Genomic DNA, 21,879 nt, shown 5'->3' with positions numbered 1-21,879 from the left:
GGATTTGATCAACATTGTTGAACACTAAAGATTGAAGATTTAGACACAATCAAAATTTTGAAATTTGTTATTGAGAGAAAATTGAAGATGTGGAATTTTGCCAAGGTGGAGATTTATTGAAGTTTGGCAAACTCTTTGTCCCACATCGGTGGGCTCTTGAGTTTGGGGGGGATTTTTTCCTATAAAAGAAGGCCTAATGTTTAGGATTTAAACACACCTCTCATTTGTCTTCTCATCTGTTTAAGACATTTGTATCTTCTCTCTTTAGTATTATTTCACTTGTATTTTGGAGTGGAATAAAATATTGGTTGTGTCCGAGGAGTAGACAAAATTAGCCGAACCTCGTAAATTCTGATGTTTCTTTTATTGTTGCTTTATTATCTTATTTATTATTTGATGACTGTCATAATTTTTGGTATAGTAGTTGTGACTTATTCACACTATATACATTTGGCTTCCGCAACAAGTTGTATATCAGCAGCATTCTGTTGTACTTTCAAGTCACTTTTCTCTGAAGTCGACTCTTCTAAATCATTCGCTTCCGTCTCCAAAACATCTTTTCGCAAGTCATCCTCAGAAGAGTTTCCTCTGAGGAAAACACCACTCTTCTTGCCAATGGATTCTTCCTCATCTTCGTCGGAATCAAGCTGCGTAATGTGAAACTAATCAGCATGTGACTCTATTTTAGAAAAGTATGAACTAAGACCTAAAAGGATCAAATTTGTACCTTAACATCATTGAGGTCGACATTGTTCTCCCTCATGAATGAAACAAAGTCCTGGAAGTTTTCTGGGGTAGGTCGGTAATGTCCACTATGAGGCCAGACAGCCTGTAGAATTCAGTTAATGAAGACAAAAGGAGTTAGATCAGAATCAGAATAAGGTATCAATATAAGTCGAACTGGAAGCGTGCAAGTGATATATCAACATACCTTCAATACTCCTTGTTCGGCAACTATTCTCCCAGCCGCTAATGTGGCTCCTCCAGCCAAGAAACTAGAGTGCTGTAATGTGCCTTTCGTTTTCTTGCCAATATATAAAGTTTTAGAGGTGCTGAGGACAAAAATCCACTTAGCGCCTTTTGGTTCATCAGTAGTGTTAAGGAGCTTCCCCGTTTCCTTGTACAAGAGCTTCCCATCTTGCACTTCAACTTCATAAGCCTTTCTTTCCATCTGTTGTGAATGAACAAAAAACCGATGGTAAGTAAATTTTCAAACCCCCATAAGAGCAATTAGCGAGATACTCATTACAACAAACTGATAAATGGAGCTAAGACCTACCGGACCAAGGTATTTAATACACTGCTGCTGAAGTTTCCATCGAGGGCATTTGTCAACAATATTCACTTCTTTTCCTTCTCCAATATCCAACCTGATTCAGAGAAATACAGTTATCAAATGAGAAAAGTTTATGTCGCATTATTGTTGCAATTCAATCATTCGTTATCTAGACAATTACCAGTAGAAGAATGGCTCTTTGCTTTGAGAATGCAGCCATTGGACATAATAGAAATGCAAGTTGTGTCCATAACGATGTCGTGGGTCAATCTGTTCCACAGGAAACCTTTTCCACATTAGCAAAATTATAAAAATTGACATATAACACAAATTTAGTATACCGAAGAAATTCTACTTACTGAAAAGTCTGCTAATTTTCTTTTAGTCCTAAAGCTTTTGTACACTTTCTGCAACTTTAAAGCTGCCTCATGTTTGGGGCTGCTAGTATATTTTATAGGAGATTTCGGAGACTCTCAGTTCATGCTTTCTAATTAACCTACGAAACTCGTTAAACTTGTGCTTCTCTTCTGATGAAGTTTTACTGAACTCCATTGCATTTTCCATTGTCCTAAAGCTGACAGTTTTTTCTATCGACATCTTTCCAAAGCCATCCGATTGCAATATTGTTGGTTCTGTATCTTGGCTCTTGAAGCTAACTGATTGTAGGGGCGTCTTTCCCTCATCGTATCCAAAATCAATAGATTTCACAATGACAGATTCAAGGGCAGTTTCCAACTCCTGCCCTTGGACATAATAGAAATGCACGTTTTTATTTTTATAGTTAAACAAGTCAAGCAAGACATATTTGCTCAACAGCTGCAGAACATTTACAAGGCAGATTCAATTGTCTCAAAAACAAAATGGAAACTATAAAAGGAGGATACTGTTTAACCAAAAATAGGAATTTCGGTCAAAACTTTATTTTAGAAGAACTCGGGTTACTGATAATCAAATATAAAACGAATAAAAGAAATTGATTTTCAACAACAACAAGATGAACAGAAGAAAGCAAATTTAATCAGTATATTCCAATAGTCTTTCGTGTCCTTACAAATGATCAGTCTTCTCCTTTTAGAGCTATCTCTAGGTAATACGTTCAGATTCTATCATAATAGAGTCTTTATGACAATTAAAGGCATTTAATGCAACGTTATAATTGGTAATCATAACTGAATCAATACGGATTCCATAACGTTTTCCGTAATTAATGTCTATTAATTACCAATGATACATATATGTACTCTTTTTGCTATGTAGGTTCATTCCTCTGATGCGACCCTCAATTATTAATAGGTTCGAGCACTTATCCTTTCTGCCTTTTTGAGATCTCTGCCCGTGCCTGTTAAAGCTCATGCCCGTGCCTGTTGAAGCTTATACCCGTGTCTGTTGAAGCTCGTGTCTCTTCAACTATTCTTCGCCAACTGTCATTCTTTTACCAGTCCACGTGTCATGACGTGTCACCTTTAAGTTAATTTGACATATTGACCTGATTTTTCCCAATACAGATACTAAACAATACTAAACATAAACTTTACAATCCGTCGTTAAAAATCTCAAAAACTGAATATATTCAAATAGCCATTCCTCAATGGCATTTTCTAAAACCCAAACACCTCGGAAAACCGAAATGCATAGAATTTTCTAATTTAGTCAGCTCAACCTCTCAAAATTTCCATACCAAATACATAAAGATAATAGTAAGACTTTATTACCAAAATATCCATATAGAAAGATAGTCATTACATGAAAGCTGCAACACTGTATTTATTCTTATTTACCATTTCGACATATTATATACCACAAAACTTGAATGGCTTCTCAGCACTCATCACGTGTAACGAATCAGTTTTTCAACACTTCTATTACTTCAGCAGTGACAGGAAATTACAACTCAACTCAAAACTATTACATGAATTAGAGATACTAAGCTGAAATACAAAGGATAGAGATGAAGGGATGAGAAGCTCAGACTACGAATGAGAATGAGAGAATACAGAACACTCGAGAAGGAAGATGAGGAGAAACAGACATTTTACTCAACAATACGCATGCCCCGTATCTCCCCCTATATCCCAAATATAATGTACTAGTATTCTATTTGGTTGTTCAATCATTGAGCCTTTAGCTATTGGCCCAATAGTTCCAACTGGGTCAGCCTCGTTCCGTATTTCTGGCCCATAATCCCTTAACAAGTAAGGTTGGTTCACAATAATACTCCCTTCCTCGAAAAGAACCTTATTCTCAAAGTTCGCGTCAAGAGAGGTGTTAGTAGCACACCCTGCCAATTGTCTCTACACAAAGGTATCCTGGGAAATATAAGGAGAAGATGTGATCTATGTCAACGTGACATGAGATGGTGGCCACTATAACATTGACAACCTTTGGCACAATACCACCATAAATCATAAGGCAACAAGCTACAATCTTGGCATTTAGAGGGTCACACTTGTCTTGAGCTTCCTGGACAATTCTTTCCAAAGTAAGAGGGTTGGTAACCCCAACAAGTAGGTTGGTTATGGAGTTCTTGAACGGTGCTCTTTGTGCACAAAAAATTGTAACGACCCGACTGGTCGTTTTGAGTATTTGCACTTCGCTCGGTAGTTTACGGGCGTGAGTAGCTTCGTATGAAGTATTTTGACTTATGAGAATCGCCGATTTTGGTTTTCAGGTTATTTGGGACTAATTTGGAAGAATGATTCTCAACTAGGGAGCTTCAAATTTGAAAGAGTTGGCCGAATTTGATTTTTTAGTATTTGACCTCGGATAGGAATTTTGATGGTTTTGTTAGCTCCGTTGGGTGATTTTGGACTTAGGAGCGTGTCCGGATTGTGATTTGGAGGTCCTTAGTTGAATATGGTTCGAAGTGGTGAAAGTTGGATTTTTTCGGAAAGTTTCACCGAGAGTGGTCTTATTGATATCGGGTCCGGATTTCACGTCCGGAAGTTGGAACATGCCCGTAATGTCAAATGTGACTTGATTGTAAAATTTGAGGTCAATTGGACGTGATTTGATGGGTTTCAACATCGGTTGTGGAAGTTTGAAGTTTCAAGTTCATTGATTTTTGGATTGAGGTGTGATTCGACGTTTAGATGTTGCTATGTGTGTTTTGGATCCTCGAGTAAGTCTGTATTATGTTATGGCACTTGTTGGTATGTTTGGATGTTGTCTCGAGGGGCTCGGGTGAGTTTCGGATATGTTTGGGTCGTGTTGCGCTCTTTTTTTATGTTTCGAAGTTGTTTCTTCAAGCATAAATGGTACTACACTTATCAAATTAGCTCCACTATATATTTTTATTGAACCATTAGATCCGTATCACAATTACGAACCTATAGAAAAATGAATCGTCGAATTTGGACATCATATGAGGAGTTTATGGCCATTTTACTAAGAATTGGGTTACCAGATTTTTTAGATTAATTACGAAATTGTCACTGACTTCGTATTTAAAAATCTACACTTTCTTCAAATATTAAAACCAACATATCTCCTTCACTATAAGGTCAAATGGAGTTATTCAAGAGCCTAACTTGACTAAAATTTTACTAAGAATCCATTGGAGGCATCAAAAGCGAATTTTGATATCATTATCACAAGAAACAAGGAAAACAGTATCAAAATTAGGATTTTGTTCATTTAACATATTTTGAGTTGGGGAGCTCGGAATTGGGAAATATTTGAGGAGATTGTTTTACCATATGAATTAGGGTAAGTGTTCTCTACTTGGTTTTGGTTATATTTCATGAATCTATCTTCAATTTTACATTTTGGTTGATGAACTTTAAAGAGGAAATTGGGGGTTTTGGCCTAAAGTTTCATAAGATGGATTTTTAAGTTTTGAACATCGATTTGGAGTCGGAATTGAGTGAAACTAGTATGGTTGAACTCATAATTGAATGAGTTATCAGATTTTGTAAGTTTTGTCGGGTTCCGAGGCGTGAGCTCGGGTGTGATTTTTGGCCGGATTTGAGATTTGATTTAGGATTCGATCTTTATCATTTGGAATTGTTTCCTTGGGCTTTATTTGATGTATTTGAATTGCTTTTAGCTAGTTTGAGCTGTTCGGAGGTCACTACGCGCGTGATGGAATTTTTGAAGCATCGCTTGGCTTGCTCGGTATTGTAATTGGCTTGTTCGAGATAAGTGTCTTGCCTAACTTTGTTGAGGAAATTTTTCCTCCTATTTGACATTGTTTGCTACATGCGGGGGTGATACATATATGAGGTGACGAGCATATTGATAAGTTAGGATTTTAACATGTTTTATGCCCCTACTTGCCTATGCTTTGATCATATATTGTTACCAAATAATCCTAAAAAGGCTCACAAGTTGTGCTTGATTGCAGGTTTGATCGACAAAGTGACGAAATGTCAAAGATCGGCTCAAAAAGGAGTGAAACCTGCTCAAGTATCAAAGACCAGGAAATCTAAGGAAAAAGGCCCAGTGCGGACCGCGCAAAGTTGAATGCGGCCACACTAGGTGGCTCAGAGAGTTGGTAAACCAGGCTAGAAGAAGCGCGGCCGCGGTACACATCTCGCGGTCCGCGGTGGAGGCTCCGCGGCCGCACTACTCTTTTGTGCGATCCGCGGTCATAAGAGTAAGAGAGATGAAAGTTTGCAAAGCCAATGCCATGCGTTCCACGGTCGTGATTGCGCGGACCGCGCCAGCTCCCTCCGCGGTCGCGGTCTATTCTACGCGGTCCGTGGAGTCCAAGTTCAGAGAAGTAGAAGTGAGCCCAGTGCGGCCGCGTTCCATTTGATGCGACCCGCATTGACCCCGCAGGGGTATTTTTGTCCGGGTTTTCCAGCCTAGTATAAATAGAACATTTTACCATTTTTAGGTTATCAGATATATCAGACAAGAGATGCGCTCGTGAGAACGAATTTTGTAGCCATTTTTGGCACTTTTGCTTTACATTTACGATAGATTTTTGTAGTTTAATTTTTGCAATTAATTAATATGCTTAGTTCTTCATCTATTTCTTCAATTTCTTTATCTAGCATGAGTAGCTAAACCCATTAGCTAGGGTTGTGGCTCAACCCTAGTGTGGGTAATTGATGAATGTCGCCATCTAGTGTTAGATTGACTATGGGTGTTTGCTATTTGGGTTGATTTTATGTTTTAATCTAGAATTAGTGGTTGCAAATACTGATTCAAGCTTTGTGGGTTTAACTCTTCTTGAGAAAGAGAGTCTATGACCTCAAAATTGACCCAACAAGGAATTGGGATGGACTCATGAGAAATGATAGTCCTAATTAACAGGTTAAACCTCGAGAGAGTAATTACCCTACTTGAACCCTAGTTGCTTGGTCTAATTTGCCTACCCATTTGGTCTCGAGAGAGTCAAATGGGCAAAATCACTTTCTCTACCGAGAGGTGTGAGAGTGGATAAAATTGTGCAACGGTTATAGCATAAGCCCCAATTATATCAATCAAACCTTAGTAACATCTACCTGTCAATTAGCCACCTAGGTAGTGTCACGACCCAAGTGTCCTTCTTCCCATTAGATACAACTTAGCAATATTCTCGTAGCATAATTTAGTGTTAATCATTAGTATTATAAAAATATAGTTATAATTTGAAAACCCAAAAAATGTTTGAAGTGACATTAGAAGTACAAATACATCTCTAGGATAGACAGACAATCCAACTCCACTACTAGATCCCCAAGGAAATCGATCCCGACTCTCATATCGGGTAAAAGCTATTGCGACACGTTCTTCTTACCTTAGTATAGCGTCGAGTTGGCAGCGATCACTTTTTGGCGCCGTTGCCGGGGAGCTTACGGTGTTGACTATCTGTTTATTTAGTTTTGTGTTTTACTTCTCTTTCCTTCTTGTTTACTAATTTTATTTGTGTCGATCAATCAGGTACGAATGGATCTTAATGCAAATGACCCTCTTGGCAATATGATAGCGGGGGAGGAGGTAGAGGATCTAGAACAAGATGAGGTCTTACCTCATGTTCCACGGAGAGGCCAAAATGCCAATGTAAATGCAAATGAGAACAACAATATTCCAGACCCTCCTCCGGCACCGCCGAGAGTGGCTCCCATAGTTTTACCAAATCAAGGATACGCCAGTACTATTGTTCTTCCCCGAATCCGGGCGGGGAACTTTCAAATCACAAATTTTTTGTTGACATTGCTCGAGCAAAGAGGGTATTTCACGGGCGCCTCCGATCAAAATGACTACAAGCACTTGAAGGGGTTCGTGGATACATGCTGGGGTAGCAAGCAGACAAACGTGTCCAAAGATGCGTTGAGATTGAGGCTTTTCCCATTCTCTCTTCGGGGTAAAGCATTGGATTGGTTAGAAAGGCTCCCCAATTATTTTATTACAACATGGGATGAATTGGCAGACAAATTTATTGCCAAGTTCTTTTCTCCAAGTCATATGGCGGCTCTTCGGGATGAAATTCTAGCCTTCAAGCAAGAGCCAATGGAACCTTTGCACGAGATATGGGAAAGATATAGAACAATGGTGAAAGAGTGCCCTAATAACGACATGAGCGAGGCTATGATTCAACAAACCTTTTATCGGGGCATCAATACCACGAATCAATGCATTGTGAACCAATTGGCCGGAGGGAACTTTATGAAACTTTCTTACCAAGAGGCATGTGATGTACTTGATGAAATGGCCGACACCTCTTCAGCATGGCAAAGCCGAGAAAACGTGCCCCAAGGTGACCCCACGGTCATCCATTTGCACAAGGAATTTCACGATCATGGCCAAGCTATTGTCGAGCTTACAATAACTATGAATCAATTGGAAAAGGCGCAATTTCAACAAGTCCAAAACCCGCGCCAAGTCAATGGAAGGTGTTTCTATGTTTAAAAGGAGGAAAAGAGTACAACAACCTCAAGGTAATTGTGAACAATATGACAACAACAATGATGGTGGTGGTTATTCAAATGAGTGCTATGATGATCAAAGCGAAGAGGTCCAATATGTCAATAACTACCAAGGTAATAAAGGCAACTCTTCGAATCAACAATGGCTTCCTCAAGGAAATTGGGGCAATCAACAACAAGGCGAAGGTAATTGGAATAAAAACAATCAACAACAAGGTGGTGGCAATTTGAATAATAACAACCAAAACAACAATTGGGGTAATCAAAGCAACCAAGGGAATTAGAATGGTAATAACAATAATTGGGGCAACAATAACAATCAAAGAGGGTGGAACAATAGGGGGAACCAAGGCAACGGGGGGCAAGGCTTTCAAAGGCCTCCCATGCACCAACAACAAAACAATCTACCCCCTTTCCTTCTCAAGGTCCTAGTTCTTCCAGGAATGATATACGGAGAATTGAAAGCATGTTCTAGCAAATGATGAAAAAGAACCAAGATTCTGATGCCCAATTAGCTTCTCATAATACATCTATCCGGAACTTGGAGGTGCAAATCTCTCAAGCGTTGAATACTTGTCCCAAGGGTTCTCTACCAAGTTATATGGTAGTGAACCCGAAGGGTGGGAATAATAGTCATGTAATGGCGGTTACAACAAGAAGTGGGAGAGGCTGTGATGTGAATGCCTCAAAGCAAAAGCAAGTTGTGGATGAAGATGTTGAGTTGCGGGATGATGATGTACCTTTGATTGTTGATGATGTGGTTAATCAAAATGTGAACAATGATGTGCGGATTGATATTGATGATGAAACTGAGGTAGAGATTCAAGATGCCGTAAACCCGTCTAGGGAACATGTGATTGACATGCCCAAGCCGGTTGTACCAAAGTCCAAGGCACCTTTGCCTAGGCCACCTCCACCTTATCCTCAACGGTTAGCAAAGCAAAAGAGTGACAATCAATTCAAAAAGTTCATTGACATGATGAAGAGCCTCACAATCAACGTGCCTTTAGTGGAGGCACTTGAGAAAATGCCGGGGAATGCTAAATTCATGAAAGATTTGGTAACAAAGAAGAGGTCGATGGAGTGTGAAACAATTAAAATGACTCATCAAGTGAGTGCCATAGTGCATTCAATGGCACCCAAGCTTGAGGACCCCGAAGCTTTTACTATCCCTTGTACTATCGGAAGTGCAGATTTTGCCAAGGCACTTTGTGACTTGGGGCATAACATAAATTTGATGCCGTACTCGGTCTTCAAGACTTTGGGAATTGGACAACCTCGACCTACCTCAATGAGACTTCAAATGGTGGATCGATCGATGAAGCGACCTTTGGGCATAATCGATGATGTACTTGTCCGGGTGGATAAGTTTATATTGCCGGCCGATTTTGTCATATTGGATTGTGAGGTGGAGTTTGAAGTGCCGATTATTCTTGGTAGACCTTTCCTAGCTACGGGGAAGGCATTGATTGATGTTGAAGCGGGTGAGATGACTTTACGAGTGGGGGATGACAAGGTGGTATTCCATGTTTACAAATCAATGAGACAACCCAATAGCACGGAGGTGTGTTCATTTGTGGACATTGTCGCAGCTGTGATAGTGGATGACACAAGTTCCATGATCCATGTTAAAGATCCCCTTGAGGTCGTGCTTCTTAATATGGATGTCAATGATGATGCTAGTAGAGTGGAGTGCGCGAATGCATTGCATGGTATGGGTTCATATTCATATGAGCCTAGGAGGCTATCTTTAGATCTTGAAAATCGCAAAACTCCACCAATAAAGCCATCGATTGAGGAGCCACCGGTGTTGGAGTTGAGGCCACTTCCTCCATACCTCAGGTATGAATTCTGGGGTTCAAATTCTACTTTACCTGTTATTCTTTCTTCTTGGCTTACTAACATGCAGGTTGAGGCCACCTTGGCGGTTCTTCAAAAGTGGAAAAGGGCAATCAGATGGACTCTAGCTGATATTCGGGGAATAAGCCCCGCATTTTGCATGCACAAAATCATCTTGGAGGAGGATGCAAATCCTTCCTTGGAGCATTAAAGAAGACTAAATGAGGCGATGCAAGAGGTGGTGAAGAAAGAGGTTATCAAGTGGCTAGATGCTGGGGTGGTTTATCCTATTTCTGACAGTTCATGGACTTCTCCGGTGCAATGTGTGCCGAAGAAGGGTGGTATGACCGTGGTGACCAATGATAACAATGAGATCATTCCCACTAGAATGGTCACCAGGTGGAGAGTTTGTATGGATTACCAGAAGCTGAACAAGGTGACTAGAAAAGATCATTTCTCATTGCCATTCCTTGACCAAATGTTTGATCGTCTTGCGGGCCGGGCTTTCTATTGCTTTCTGGATGGTTACTCGGGGTACAATCAAATTCTAATTGCCCCCGGAGGACCAATAGAAGACCACCTTTACATGTCCTTATGGGACATTCGCTTTCTCTAGAATGCCATTTGGATTGTGTAATGCTCCGGCGACCTTCCAACGTTGCATGATGGCTATTTTCACCGACATGGTGGAGTATATCTTGGAGGTTTTCATGGATGATTTCACCGTAGTTGGGGATTCTTTTGAGGAGTGCTTGGTAAACTTGGATAGAGTGTTGGCCCGATGTGAAGACACCAACCTTGTTCTCAATTGGGAAAAGTGCCATTTTATGGTAGAAGAAGGTATAGTGTTGGGTCACAAGATCTTGAAGCAAGGAATTGAAGTTGATAAGTCCAAGATTGAGGTTATTTTGAGGCTCCCTCCCCCTACTTCTGTCAAAGGGGTGAGGAGTTTCCTTGGGCATGCGGGTTTCTACCGAAGGTTCATAAAGGATTTTTCTAAAGTGGTACATCCGTTGTGCAAGTTGCTAGAGATAGATGCAAAGTTCTTGTTCGATGAGAGTTGTATGCAAGCATTCGAGCTTCTTAAGCTCAAGTTGACGTCTACCCTCATCATTACCGCACCAAATTGGACCTTGCCTTTTGAGCTCATGTGCGATGCTAGTGACGTTGCGGTTGGGGTTGTTTTGGGCCAAAGAATCAACAAGATATTTCATCTGATGTACTACGCAAGCAAGACCATGAATGAGGCTCAAAGAAACTATACAGTCACCGAGAAAGAATTGTTGGCTATTGTGTTTTCTATGGAAACGTTTCGACCTTACCTTATGGGGTCCAATGTTATAGTGCACACTGATCACACTGCCCTTAGGTATTTGATAACCAAGAAAGACTCCAAGGCGAGATTGATGAGATGGGTGTTACTTCTTCAAGAGTTTGATCTAAAAATTGTTGACTGGAAGGGTAGTGAGAATCAAGTGGCGGACCACTTGTCCCATTTGGAGGAGGAGGGGAGGCCTTGTGACGGCCTTAAGATCAATAACTCATTTCCCGACGAACAACTCCTTGCGGTTTCAATGAAGGATATGCCATGGTTTGCCGATGTTGCCAATTACCTTGTGACCGAAATAATCTTGTGTGAGCTCTTTTCTAACCAAAGGAAGAAGCTCAAGCGGGATAGTTTGGATTTCTATTGGGATGAGCCATACTTGTTCAAGATTTGCACGGATGGTATGATCTGTAGATATGTCCCGGAGGAAGAACAATTGAGTATCCTAGAGGCTTGCCATTCTTCACCTTATGGTGGCCATCATGGCAGGGCGAGAACGGCTTCTAAAGTGCTTAGTTGCAGATTTTATTGGCCTACCCTGTTTAAAGATGCGGGTGATGTGGTCAAGAGATGTGATGAATGCAAAAGAGCCGATGAAATTTCTAAAAGGGATGAGATGCCCCTCAATACAATTCTCGAAGTGGATATTTTTGATGTTTGGGGCATCGATTTCATGGGTCCTTTTGTGAGCTCTTGTGGAAACACTTACATTCTCGTGGTGGTGGAATATGTCTCAAAATGGGTTGAAGCCGTGGCTTTGCCCAACAATGAAGCCCGGAGTGTTGTGGCATTTTTGAAAAAAAGTATATTCACAAGGTTTGGCACTCCTTGTGCTATCATTAGCGATGGGGGGTCTCACTTTTGCAACAAGGCTTTCAACACGTTGCTTTCTAAGTACGGTGTCAATCATAAGGTTTCGACCCCCTATCATTCTCAAGCTAGTGGCCAAGTGGAAGTCTCCAACAGAAAAATTAAGAGTATCTTGTCTAAAACTGTCAATGCTAATAGGACCGATTGGTCGAAAAAGCTGGATGACGCTCTTTGGGCTTATCAAACGGCTTACAAAACTCCGATTGGTATGTCTCCGTATCGGTTGACATTTGGGAAAGCTTGCCATCTTCCAGTAGAATTAGAGCACAAGGCCATGTGGGCTTTGAGGAAGTTGAACTTAGAATGGGATGTTGCGGCAAATCTTCGGGTTAAACAACTTAACGAGCTCGATGAGTTTAGATTCCATGCCTACTCCAGATCGTCCTTGTACAAGGACAAAATGAAGTACCTTCACGACAAATATGCTCGGGGCAAGGAGTTCAAGGTTGGAGATATGGTTCTCTTGTTCAATTCTCGGTTACGTCTGTTTCTGGGTAAGCTCAAGTCAAAGTGGAGTGGTCCTTTTGAAGTTGTGTTCGTGACCCCATTTGTTGTTCTTGATCTAAGGAACAAGAATGGTGAAGTATTCAGAGTCAATGGACATCGGGTCAAGCATTATCTTGGGAAATTTGATGATAGCCACGTGGTGGCACTTCTCCATCTACAGTGATGTGCTGGTAACTTGCGTTGTACCGCGACGTAAAATGAGGCGTTGTGTGGTAGGCAACCTATGTCTTTTTCTTTTTGTTGTTTTCTGTGTTTTCTTGGTAGTAGGTTTGATTTTTGAGCTAACTGATTGTGAGATGTTGCAGGGATTGAGTTGATGCAGTGTAAAATAGTTTGAAAGAAAAAGTTGAATAGTCTCTGAAGGTTGCTAGTGCGGCCGCATTGCACTTTGTGCGGTCCGCACTGGTGATGGTGAAAAGTGGTGCTCTCTGAAGTTTGCCACCGCGGCCACATGCCATTTAGTGCGGTCCGCGGTGGACCTCCGCGGCCGTGGTCTATTTTGTGTGGTCCGCGGAGGTTGCCTACTCAAGCTTCATTTGAACAAACCCAGTGCGGTCCGCGGTCGGTTTTGCGCGGCTGCGTTGGTAGGTAAGGCTGGGTCCCAATGTTTTTCTATAAATAAACCCCACAGGTCACTATTTACCCTTTTCGAAGTTTTTACACTCAGAGACATAAAAGTACTGTTCATAACCTCTTGTGACTGTGATTCTTACTTAAGATTGACTAATTACATTTCATCTTCTCATCTGGTAATGTTTCACTCAGTCCTTGTGCATTTACTTAATTAATTTTGTTTTGTTTATTACCATTAGCTCATAACTTCTTTTTCTTCTCGTTAGTTTCTTTTTCTTTATTTAGTTGTTAGCTTAGAGTAGTTTTAAATGCTGGGTTTGTATACTGGATATGCATAATGGTTGGGCAAGTGAGTAGGGAGAAAGTAGGTGAACTAACTTGAACAATTGTGCAAAAAAATGAAATCCTAAATTAGTGCTTGTGCAAAATACTCTTCGCGGCACGCGGTGCCTTGACGCGGTCCGCATTACCATTTTGCACGGACCGCGGTGCCCAAGTGACTGAAATTGAACCTATGCCCAGTGCGTCCACAATGCACTTTATGCGGTCTGCACTGGCCCACTGCGGCTGCGGTGCTTCTTTGTGCGGGCCGCGGTGGTTGGATTTAGAGAGGTGGTGTTATAGACCTCACCTTAGTATGGACCGCGATTGCTTTTATGCGATCCAAGGTGCCCCAATGCGGCCGCACTACTTTTTGTGCGGACCACGATGAGGAGATTCAGAGAGATGTTTTTCCAGGTCCTTGTCCCAATACGGACCGCGGTCGCCTTTGCGCGGTTCGTGGTGCCCCCAGTGCGGCCGTACTCCTGTTTGTGTGGGCCGCGGTGCTCTGTTCTGCAACTATTTCTGCAACATGTAATATGATGTCTGCAATTCAATTTCAACACTTGTTTCACCGCCTGTGCTGATACTAACCATGTTAGATGTGTGTGCTTGCAGATAATGGTCAAACAACAAAGTAGAGGTTCCAAACAACCCGGGCGAGGTAGTTCCTCCCGGGGAGGGAAGAAAAGGATGGTAAAACTCACTCCCAAGCTAGAAAAAACATAAAAGAAATGAGGAAAACAATCAAAGCGGCTGATAGAGCCATTGACACCTCGGGGAGTGAGTACGAGCCCTCCCGGGAGATCTCTTCAGATTCAGTCCCTCTATACATCCTGTTTCCGGAGAATGCCATACATAGAGACACTCCTCCATCTTCCCCCGATGCTCGAGCTTTAATCAACATTTCTTCTGGGTCGTCTGAGGGCTCAGCGGCAGGTAGTGAGGATGAATACTCTACCTCTCCCACAGCGTCACTATCTGGAGAGGGTGCTAAGGGTGATGAGTGAGATGGGGAGTTACTGGGGGTGGTGTGCCTCAGGTTGGGGGTGCTGACCGGACTAGGAATCCCGCTATATGGGAAGATAGATTCGCAAGCCAGGTGGCGTTCCACAAATTTAGGGAATGGTGGCCATCATGAAAGTTGATTCTTGAGAGGAGCTTCGTTGACAGAGACCTTCTACCCCTACACCCTAATGTACATAGACAGTTTCAGGCTCGAGTGGGTTGGGAGTTCTTTAAAGATAATTATGTGAAGGCGAATGAGCACATGGTCAAGGAGTTTTATAGCAATGTGGCTCACATCTTGAAGGGCACTAAGGTGACCAAAGTGCGAAACAAAAATGTGGTATTTATCGGGAAGGCACTAAATTAATACCTGGGGTTCAATGATGAAGATGAGTCCCTTTACAATGAAAAGTTGGCAATGAGCGAGGAGGTTCGTCTGTGGTTAACTTCATACCTGGCAATCCCGGGTACGGCTCCAGAGTGGTTGCAAGCGGGGGCCAAAATACTTCGGAGAACCTTTAACTTTGAGGCTAGAGGGTGGTTGACTTTTGTCTGTAGTCGGCTCGACCCTACTACCCATGATCAGACTATTCCACTTGCCCGGGTTGTTCTTGTTGATTCTATTATGGCGGGATATCCTATCAACGTGGGCAATGTGATATCCCGCGTCATTTTTGCAGTGGGGGTTGAGCATGACCGAAACTACCCTTTTCCCAGCACCCTCACTATGTATTTCCGGGACCTGGAGGTGGAGAAGAGACCTTTTGACGTCAAGGTCAAACCTATAGCTCTATTTTCATGGTACGGTTTGAAGGGGTCAGACAACCCCAAGGACAAAAATTACAAGCCGCCTACTTCTGCCCCAACCGGCCAGTCTGAAGAGCCGGTTGCGATAGAGCCCTCCACTGAGCCTACTTCCACAGTTGTTGACATGCCTCCCGAACCTTCCACTATTGTTGGTCCCTCTACTTTAGCTGGCCCGGGGATTCCATCCTCCCGGGCCCATCCTATCACCGCCCACTAGCTGAGCCAGACACTTCATAGCTTGAACAACTGGATGGCAACTGCTTTATCCAAGTTGTCCACCTTGACTTCTACCATTGCGGCTCAGTCGGCACCACAGCCAGTGCAGGTGCCCCAGTCTATCGAGGATTCACTTAAGGAGATTCTTGCCAACCAGCAAAAGATCCTCGATTCTCAGGTTGTCTTGGCTAAGGCAGTGGATTCACATGGCAGAGCCTTGAAGTAGCTTGCTAGGAAGCACAAGAAACTGCGCAAAACATAGGCTTCCAAGGAGTCTATGAAGGCACTGAGGGAGGATGTTGACAAACTGAAGGCAGACCAGCTGCCTTTAGACTTGCTATTTTGAGGATCCAGCCCCAGCATCAGCACCAGTAGTAGAGCCACAGCAGGAGCAGACTCAGAGGCTTCCTAGGAAGAAGAGAAAGCTCCCTAGTGCAGACGAGGCGGTCATCCGGTTGGCAGACCCATAGGAGGTCTCCTCCAGTCAGCCACAGGTTGATCCAGATATTCAGCCCGTACAGGTCCAGGCCCCAGTCCCAGAAGCTGAGCAGCAGGAGACCGGGAACCAGTCTGAGGTTCCCGTACATACATAGGACCTGGGGACCACTCATGTTCTCATGCATACAGACGAGGCTTAAGGAGCTCCTATATCCTTTCATCTTGATTTTTGATGCTTATTTGTTTAGTTGGCATTGGGGACAATGCCAGCTTTCATTTGTGGGGGTGCGCCCTACTTTTTATCCGGATGATTGTATATATTAGTTGGATTAGTTTATGTTTCTGTTGATTTTTTTTATTTGGTCTGTATATAACTTTACATTTAGTTACTTTTATCGCACTTTTTATCTTCTCTTTGGTCTGTATATAAAGTTACATTTTTGTATATATATTCATCCCCCGTTGTATATTCTAATCCCCTATTGTAAATATTCATTCTATTTTCTATTTTCGTACAAATATTTCATTTTTAGCTTAGTAGATAGGCTCACAGCCTTTTTGTTTCGGTTTTGATGCTTTTAATAAATCCTTGGTTTTCTTAATGCCACGGTTCTTTCCAAGGGTGGAGTATTGTGCGAACCGGGTGGCTCTTCCCGATGATGGATGACGTGACAACCTTCTTAAGGGTTTGAGTCTATTTTAGATTTTTCTTTTGTTTTTAGTAGTTTATAGTTAATGGTACCTCAAGCAAAGCTTCACTTGGGCCTAACACATTTACCTTTGATCCCATGGTCAAAGACAAGTGGTTGTGTTTAGGATGGTGAAAGTAGTGACCTTGAGACTCTTGTTTTGACCAAACAAACATCATGTGGTCTTTCGGGAGTATTATGTGCTCAATTGTGTCTAAGGTTGTTGTGGGCCCCCGACTCTATGTCTTTAGCAATCCTTGAGTGTGTGTGTTGAGAAATCGAATTGTGAGTCCAAATCCCGAGCCAATGGTTTAGAACTTGCCCTGAATGTTTGTTGAGGCGAAATTTTGATTAAAATTCGACTTGAGAAGTGATTATAGGCTCTTCTTGATCCAAAAAATAGTCGAACAATTCCATAGCCTACCAATGATATATTCCCTAGCTAACCGTTTTGAGCCTTAAACCCTTTTCTTTCAAAAACCAATGCTACAAGCCTATACCCATTCTAAATTATACCCTCTCTTGGCACCCAAATCGTCCAATGAGTAATGGAAAAAGTTTAAGTTTAGGGGGGAGACAAGAAAGGAAACAACGTGATAAAAGGTACAAAAGCAAAAAGGAAAGGAAGGCGATGAAAAAGAAAGAAAAGAAAAAGACAAAAAGAAAGCCCAATGTGCAAAGAATAAAACGGGATTCAAAAAAAACAAAAGTGAAAAAGGTGTGAAAAAAGTAGAAAAAGGAGAAATGTTTTGAATTGCATAAGAAAGAGTAACAATGTATCTCTCTAACCCCTTGAAAAGAAGTGAAATACTCAAAGAGTCAAAAAGAATTGTGCCAAAATGAATCAAAAGAAGTACTTAAGGGAAGATGAAACCCATATAGACCAACAACTTTTCCTACCCTGAACCAAAAGCCTTCACATTGACTCCACAAAAGCCTTATATTATCTTGAGTTGGATGACGCTCGCATTAGTGGATACTTACATGAGGGTCAAGCATATGGTACTTAGAGCCGGACTTGTGACCTTTCCTTGAGAGAGACGAGTGAATTCCCATTAACCTTGGTTTGCGTGCTTATACTTTAAAAGGTGAGGTTTGCTTAGGAAAAGTTGAGGATGTGTGAGTTTGGGTTCCACAGTGACCAAAGTAATTGAGAGAGTTCTTTGATGTAATGAGTCAATTCTTGGTGCTCTTGTGTCAAACTTCATCCTTAGTTTTTCAAAGTTTAAATTTTGTTAATGATCCATTCGTATTGAGGGAAATTGTTAGTCCCAATTGATGCTTGTTGAGGTTACTTTAGGACAGATGGAATTACTTGGATTTTCCTTTAAGGGGTAGGTATTATTTTGTTTGCTTAAGGATAAGCAAAGATTTAAGTTTGGGGGAGTTGATAAGTTAGTATTTTAACATGTTTTATGCCCCTACTTGCCTATGATTTGATCATATATTGTTACAAAATAGTCCTAAAAAGGCTCACAAGTTGTGCTTGATTGCAGGTTTGATCGACAAAGTGACGAAATATCAAAGATCGACACAAAAAGGAGTGAAACCTGCTCAAGTAGCAAAGACCAAGAAATATAAGGAAAAAGGTCCAGTGTGGACCGCGCAAAGTTGAATGCGGCCGCACTAGGTAGTTCAGAGATTTCGTAAACCAGGCTAGACGAAGCGCGGCTGCGGTACACATCTCGCGGTCCGCGGTGGAGGCTCCGCGGCCGCACTACTCTTTTGTGCGGTCCGCGGTCATAAGAGTCAGAGAGATGAAAGTTTGCAAAGCCAATGCCATGCGGTCGGCGGTCGTGATTGCACGGACCGCGCCAGCTCCCTCCGCGACCGCGGTCCATTCTACGTGGTCCGCGGAGTCCAAGTTCAGAGAAGCAGAAGTGAGCCCAGTGCGGTCGCGGTCCATTTAATGTGGCCCACACTGACCTCGCATGGGTATTTTTGTCCAATTTTTTCAGCCTAGTATAAATAGAACATTTTACCATTTTTTAGGTTATCAGATATATCAGACAAGAGTTGCGCTCGTTAGAACGAATTTTGTAGCCATTTTTGGCACTTTTGCTTTACATTTACGATAGCTTCTTGTAGTTTAATTTTATCAATTAATTAATATGCTTAGTTCTTCCTCTATTTCTTCAATATATTTATCTAGCATGAGTAGCTAAACTCATTAGCTAGGGTTGTGCCTCAACCCTAGTGTGGATAATTGATGGGTATTGTCATCTAGTGTTAGATTGACTATGGGTGTTTGTTATTTGGGTTGATTTTATGTTTTAATCTAGAATTGGTGGTTGCAAAAACTGATTCAAGCTTTGTGGGTTTAACTCTTCTTGAGAAAGAGAGTCTATGACCCCAAAATTGACCCAACAAGGAATTGGGATGGACTCATGAGAAATGATAGTCCCAATTAACGGGTTAAACCTTGAGAGAGTAATTACCCTACTTGAACCCTAGTTGCTTGGTCTAATTTGCCTACCCATTTGGTCTCGAGAGAGTCAATTGGGCAAAATTACTTTCTCTACCGAGAGGTGTGAGAGTGGGTAAATTGTGCAACGGTTATAGCATAAGCCCCAATTATGTCAATCGAACCTTAGTAACATCTACCCGTCAATTAGCCATCTAGGTAGTGTCACGACCCTAGTGCCCTTCTTCCCATTAGATACAACTTAACAATTATCTCATAGCATAATCTAGTTTTAATTAATAGTTTGGCAATAGTAGTTATAATTTGAAAACCCAAAAATGTTTGAAGTGACATTAGGAGTACAAACACATCTCTAGGATAGACAGACAATCCAACTCCACTACTAGCTCCCTGAGGAAATCGATCCCGACCCTCATATCGGGTAAAAGCTATTGCGACCCGCTCTTCCTACCTTAGTGTAGCGTCGAGTTGGCAGCGATCACTTTTTGGCACCGTTGCCAGGGAGCTTACGGTGTTGACTATCTGTTTATTTAGTTTTGTGTTTTGCTTCTCTTTCCTTCTTGTTTACTAATTTTGTTTGTGTCGATCAATCAGGTACAAATGGCTCTTAACACAATTCATCAACACCATCACTATTCACCATTATTTTAATATTATCTTTTATCATATAATACTTTTAATTTAACATATTATAATTTTATAATTAATTATAATTTTTATGTAATATCTTTATAATATTAATTTTATATTTTAGTTTTGGTGTATAATTTTTATAAATTAATTTTCGTATATTTTATTTTTATATAAAATTGTAAATTAGTTTTATTATAAATTATAATTGTATAAAAATATATAACCATAAAAAAAGTACAAAACTGAAATATAATATGTTGTTAATAAATAACACAATGTTTGATGATCATAAAAACAAATACTTAATACAATAACGACTGACATAGATTAAATTGAAAATACATTAAATAACATAATGGGATGAGAAAATTACAATAATAATCTAGTACTCTGGAAGGTCGCTTCCAGATCCACCAATATCATTAAAATATTTCGTGTATGGGGCAGAGGATGGTTGTGGTTGGGGCTGTTGAAATTGTTGTTTTCTTTTATCAAATATTCATTTTTGTTCTTGTCGAATAAATTCACGAATATTTGGATCATCAATAGAATCTAAATTCGACAATAAGATTTTATTTTCTTCTTTAAATTATTTTAGTTTGAAAGCTCTATCTTTTATCTCCATATCTCGCTACCTGTCTTCATTCAACATGCCGATTATTTTTTGATTGGACCATTTTCATAGCCGATAAAACACCTTCATCAATTTTTCTCTTCAATTTTGCTTTCTTCACCCGAATAGGTCGATGTGATGATGTCGAAGAAAATAAATGGTATATAAGAAATTAGAAATATGACTTATAGAAAAATAAAACAATATCCAAGGAGGACCATACCCCTCTGCCTTCTCTCTAGGAAGAGAAGGAATAGTAATTTCGTCATCATTTTCCGGTCATAACTCCGGAATCCGGTGGTGGAACTAACCAAACTTGGTGTCAAAAGATACATAATTTCCTTACGAATAATACCCAATTGGTTTCAACTTCAGATCTATAGTCAATTTTTGTAGATCTTAATTTTATTTTCACGAGTTACTGTAGCAGACAGTGTTCTTCATTCAATTTCAGCAATTCAACTAATTCCAGCGCTACTTTTAAGCACAATTTGATAACGTGAAAGTGTTCCCTTCTCTTCTAAGATTGGTTTGAATTCTAAGCTTCATTTTAAATCGAAATTACTGTTTTTTACAGTTTGGACTGTGAAATTGGATTCACAGCCATAAGCAGTAAGTAACGTGAAGCTAATTCGAATTACAGTAGCATCATTTTCTTGCAAAGCTGTTGCACCTTTGTCATGTAATTAAAGTGCTAGAGAATTACAACTGTAATGGACACACAGGCAGGTGGCCAGCCACATTTGGTGGCTGCGCTGCCTACACAACCTCCTCCAAACATTGCACAAACATAAGGGAACACAAATAACAACAAACAGCCGATGGATTACTCCAAATTTCTGAAACCTTGCACTTTAAATACTGCAATGCAGGAGCGACAGGAAGTTGAGCTAATTCCTATTCGTCCACCTACAATATTGAATGGAGAACATGTTATTCAGTTCACAGAAGCAGAAGTAGAAAGGATGGATATCATCGAAGGATTACAATATGCAATAGTTGGTAAATATTCTTATGGCAGCCTAGAAATTCAACAACTGCGTAAGTTAATACCAATTCAATGCGGAATTAAAGGTGAATGTAACATTGGATTTCTAAGGGATAGACATATTTTGATTAGAATGACGTTAAGGCAGGACTATCTTCATTTCTCATCAAAAACTCATTACATAAAGGACAGAGATGGCTATCAATATCAGCTTAGGCCATTAATTTATGACTCAAAGTTTAGAGCAGATGAAGAAACACCCAAGGCAATGGCTTGGATTTCATTCCCAGGTCTATTTCCAACCTTTTTTGTAAAGGAATGTCTATTTTCTCTAGCTTCAGCAGTAGGTAAACCTATGCATCTAGACATGGCAACATTTAATAAAACTAGACCTAGTTGTGCTAGGGTGAAGGTACTAGTTGATCTACTTGCAGAGTTGCCTAAAAAGGTGAGGATGGACATATTCAATGAAGCTAAAGGAACAACAAGAACTGA

At 40.8% G+C, this 21,879-nt stretch overlaps 2 pseudogenes; one reads left to right on the top strand and one right to left on the bottom strand.

Moving 5' to 3' along the window:
- Nucleotides 1-21,879, top strand: part of LOC142172782 (U-box domain-containing protein 1-like) — a 175,313-nt pseudogene that overhangs the window by 100,755 nt on the left and 52,679 nt on the right.
- LOC107826828 (IQ domain-containing protein IQM2-like) lies at nt 441-21,177 on the bottom strand (annotated as a pseudogene).

This window comes from Nicotiana tabacum, chromosome 18 (assembly GCF_000715075.1).
Source record: "Nicotiana tabacum cultivar K326 chromosome 18, ASM71507v2, whole genome shotgun sequence".
Taxonomy (NCBI): domain Eukaryota; kingdom Viridiplantae; phylum Streptophyta; class Magnoliopsida; order Solanales; family Solanaceae; genus Nicotiana; species Nicotiana tabacum.
The sequence above is the reverse complement of the archived record's forward strand: the minus strand, read 5'-3'. Positions and strand labels throughout refer to the sequence as shown.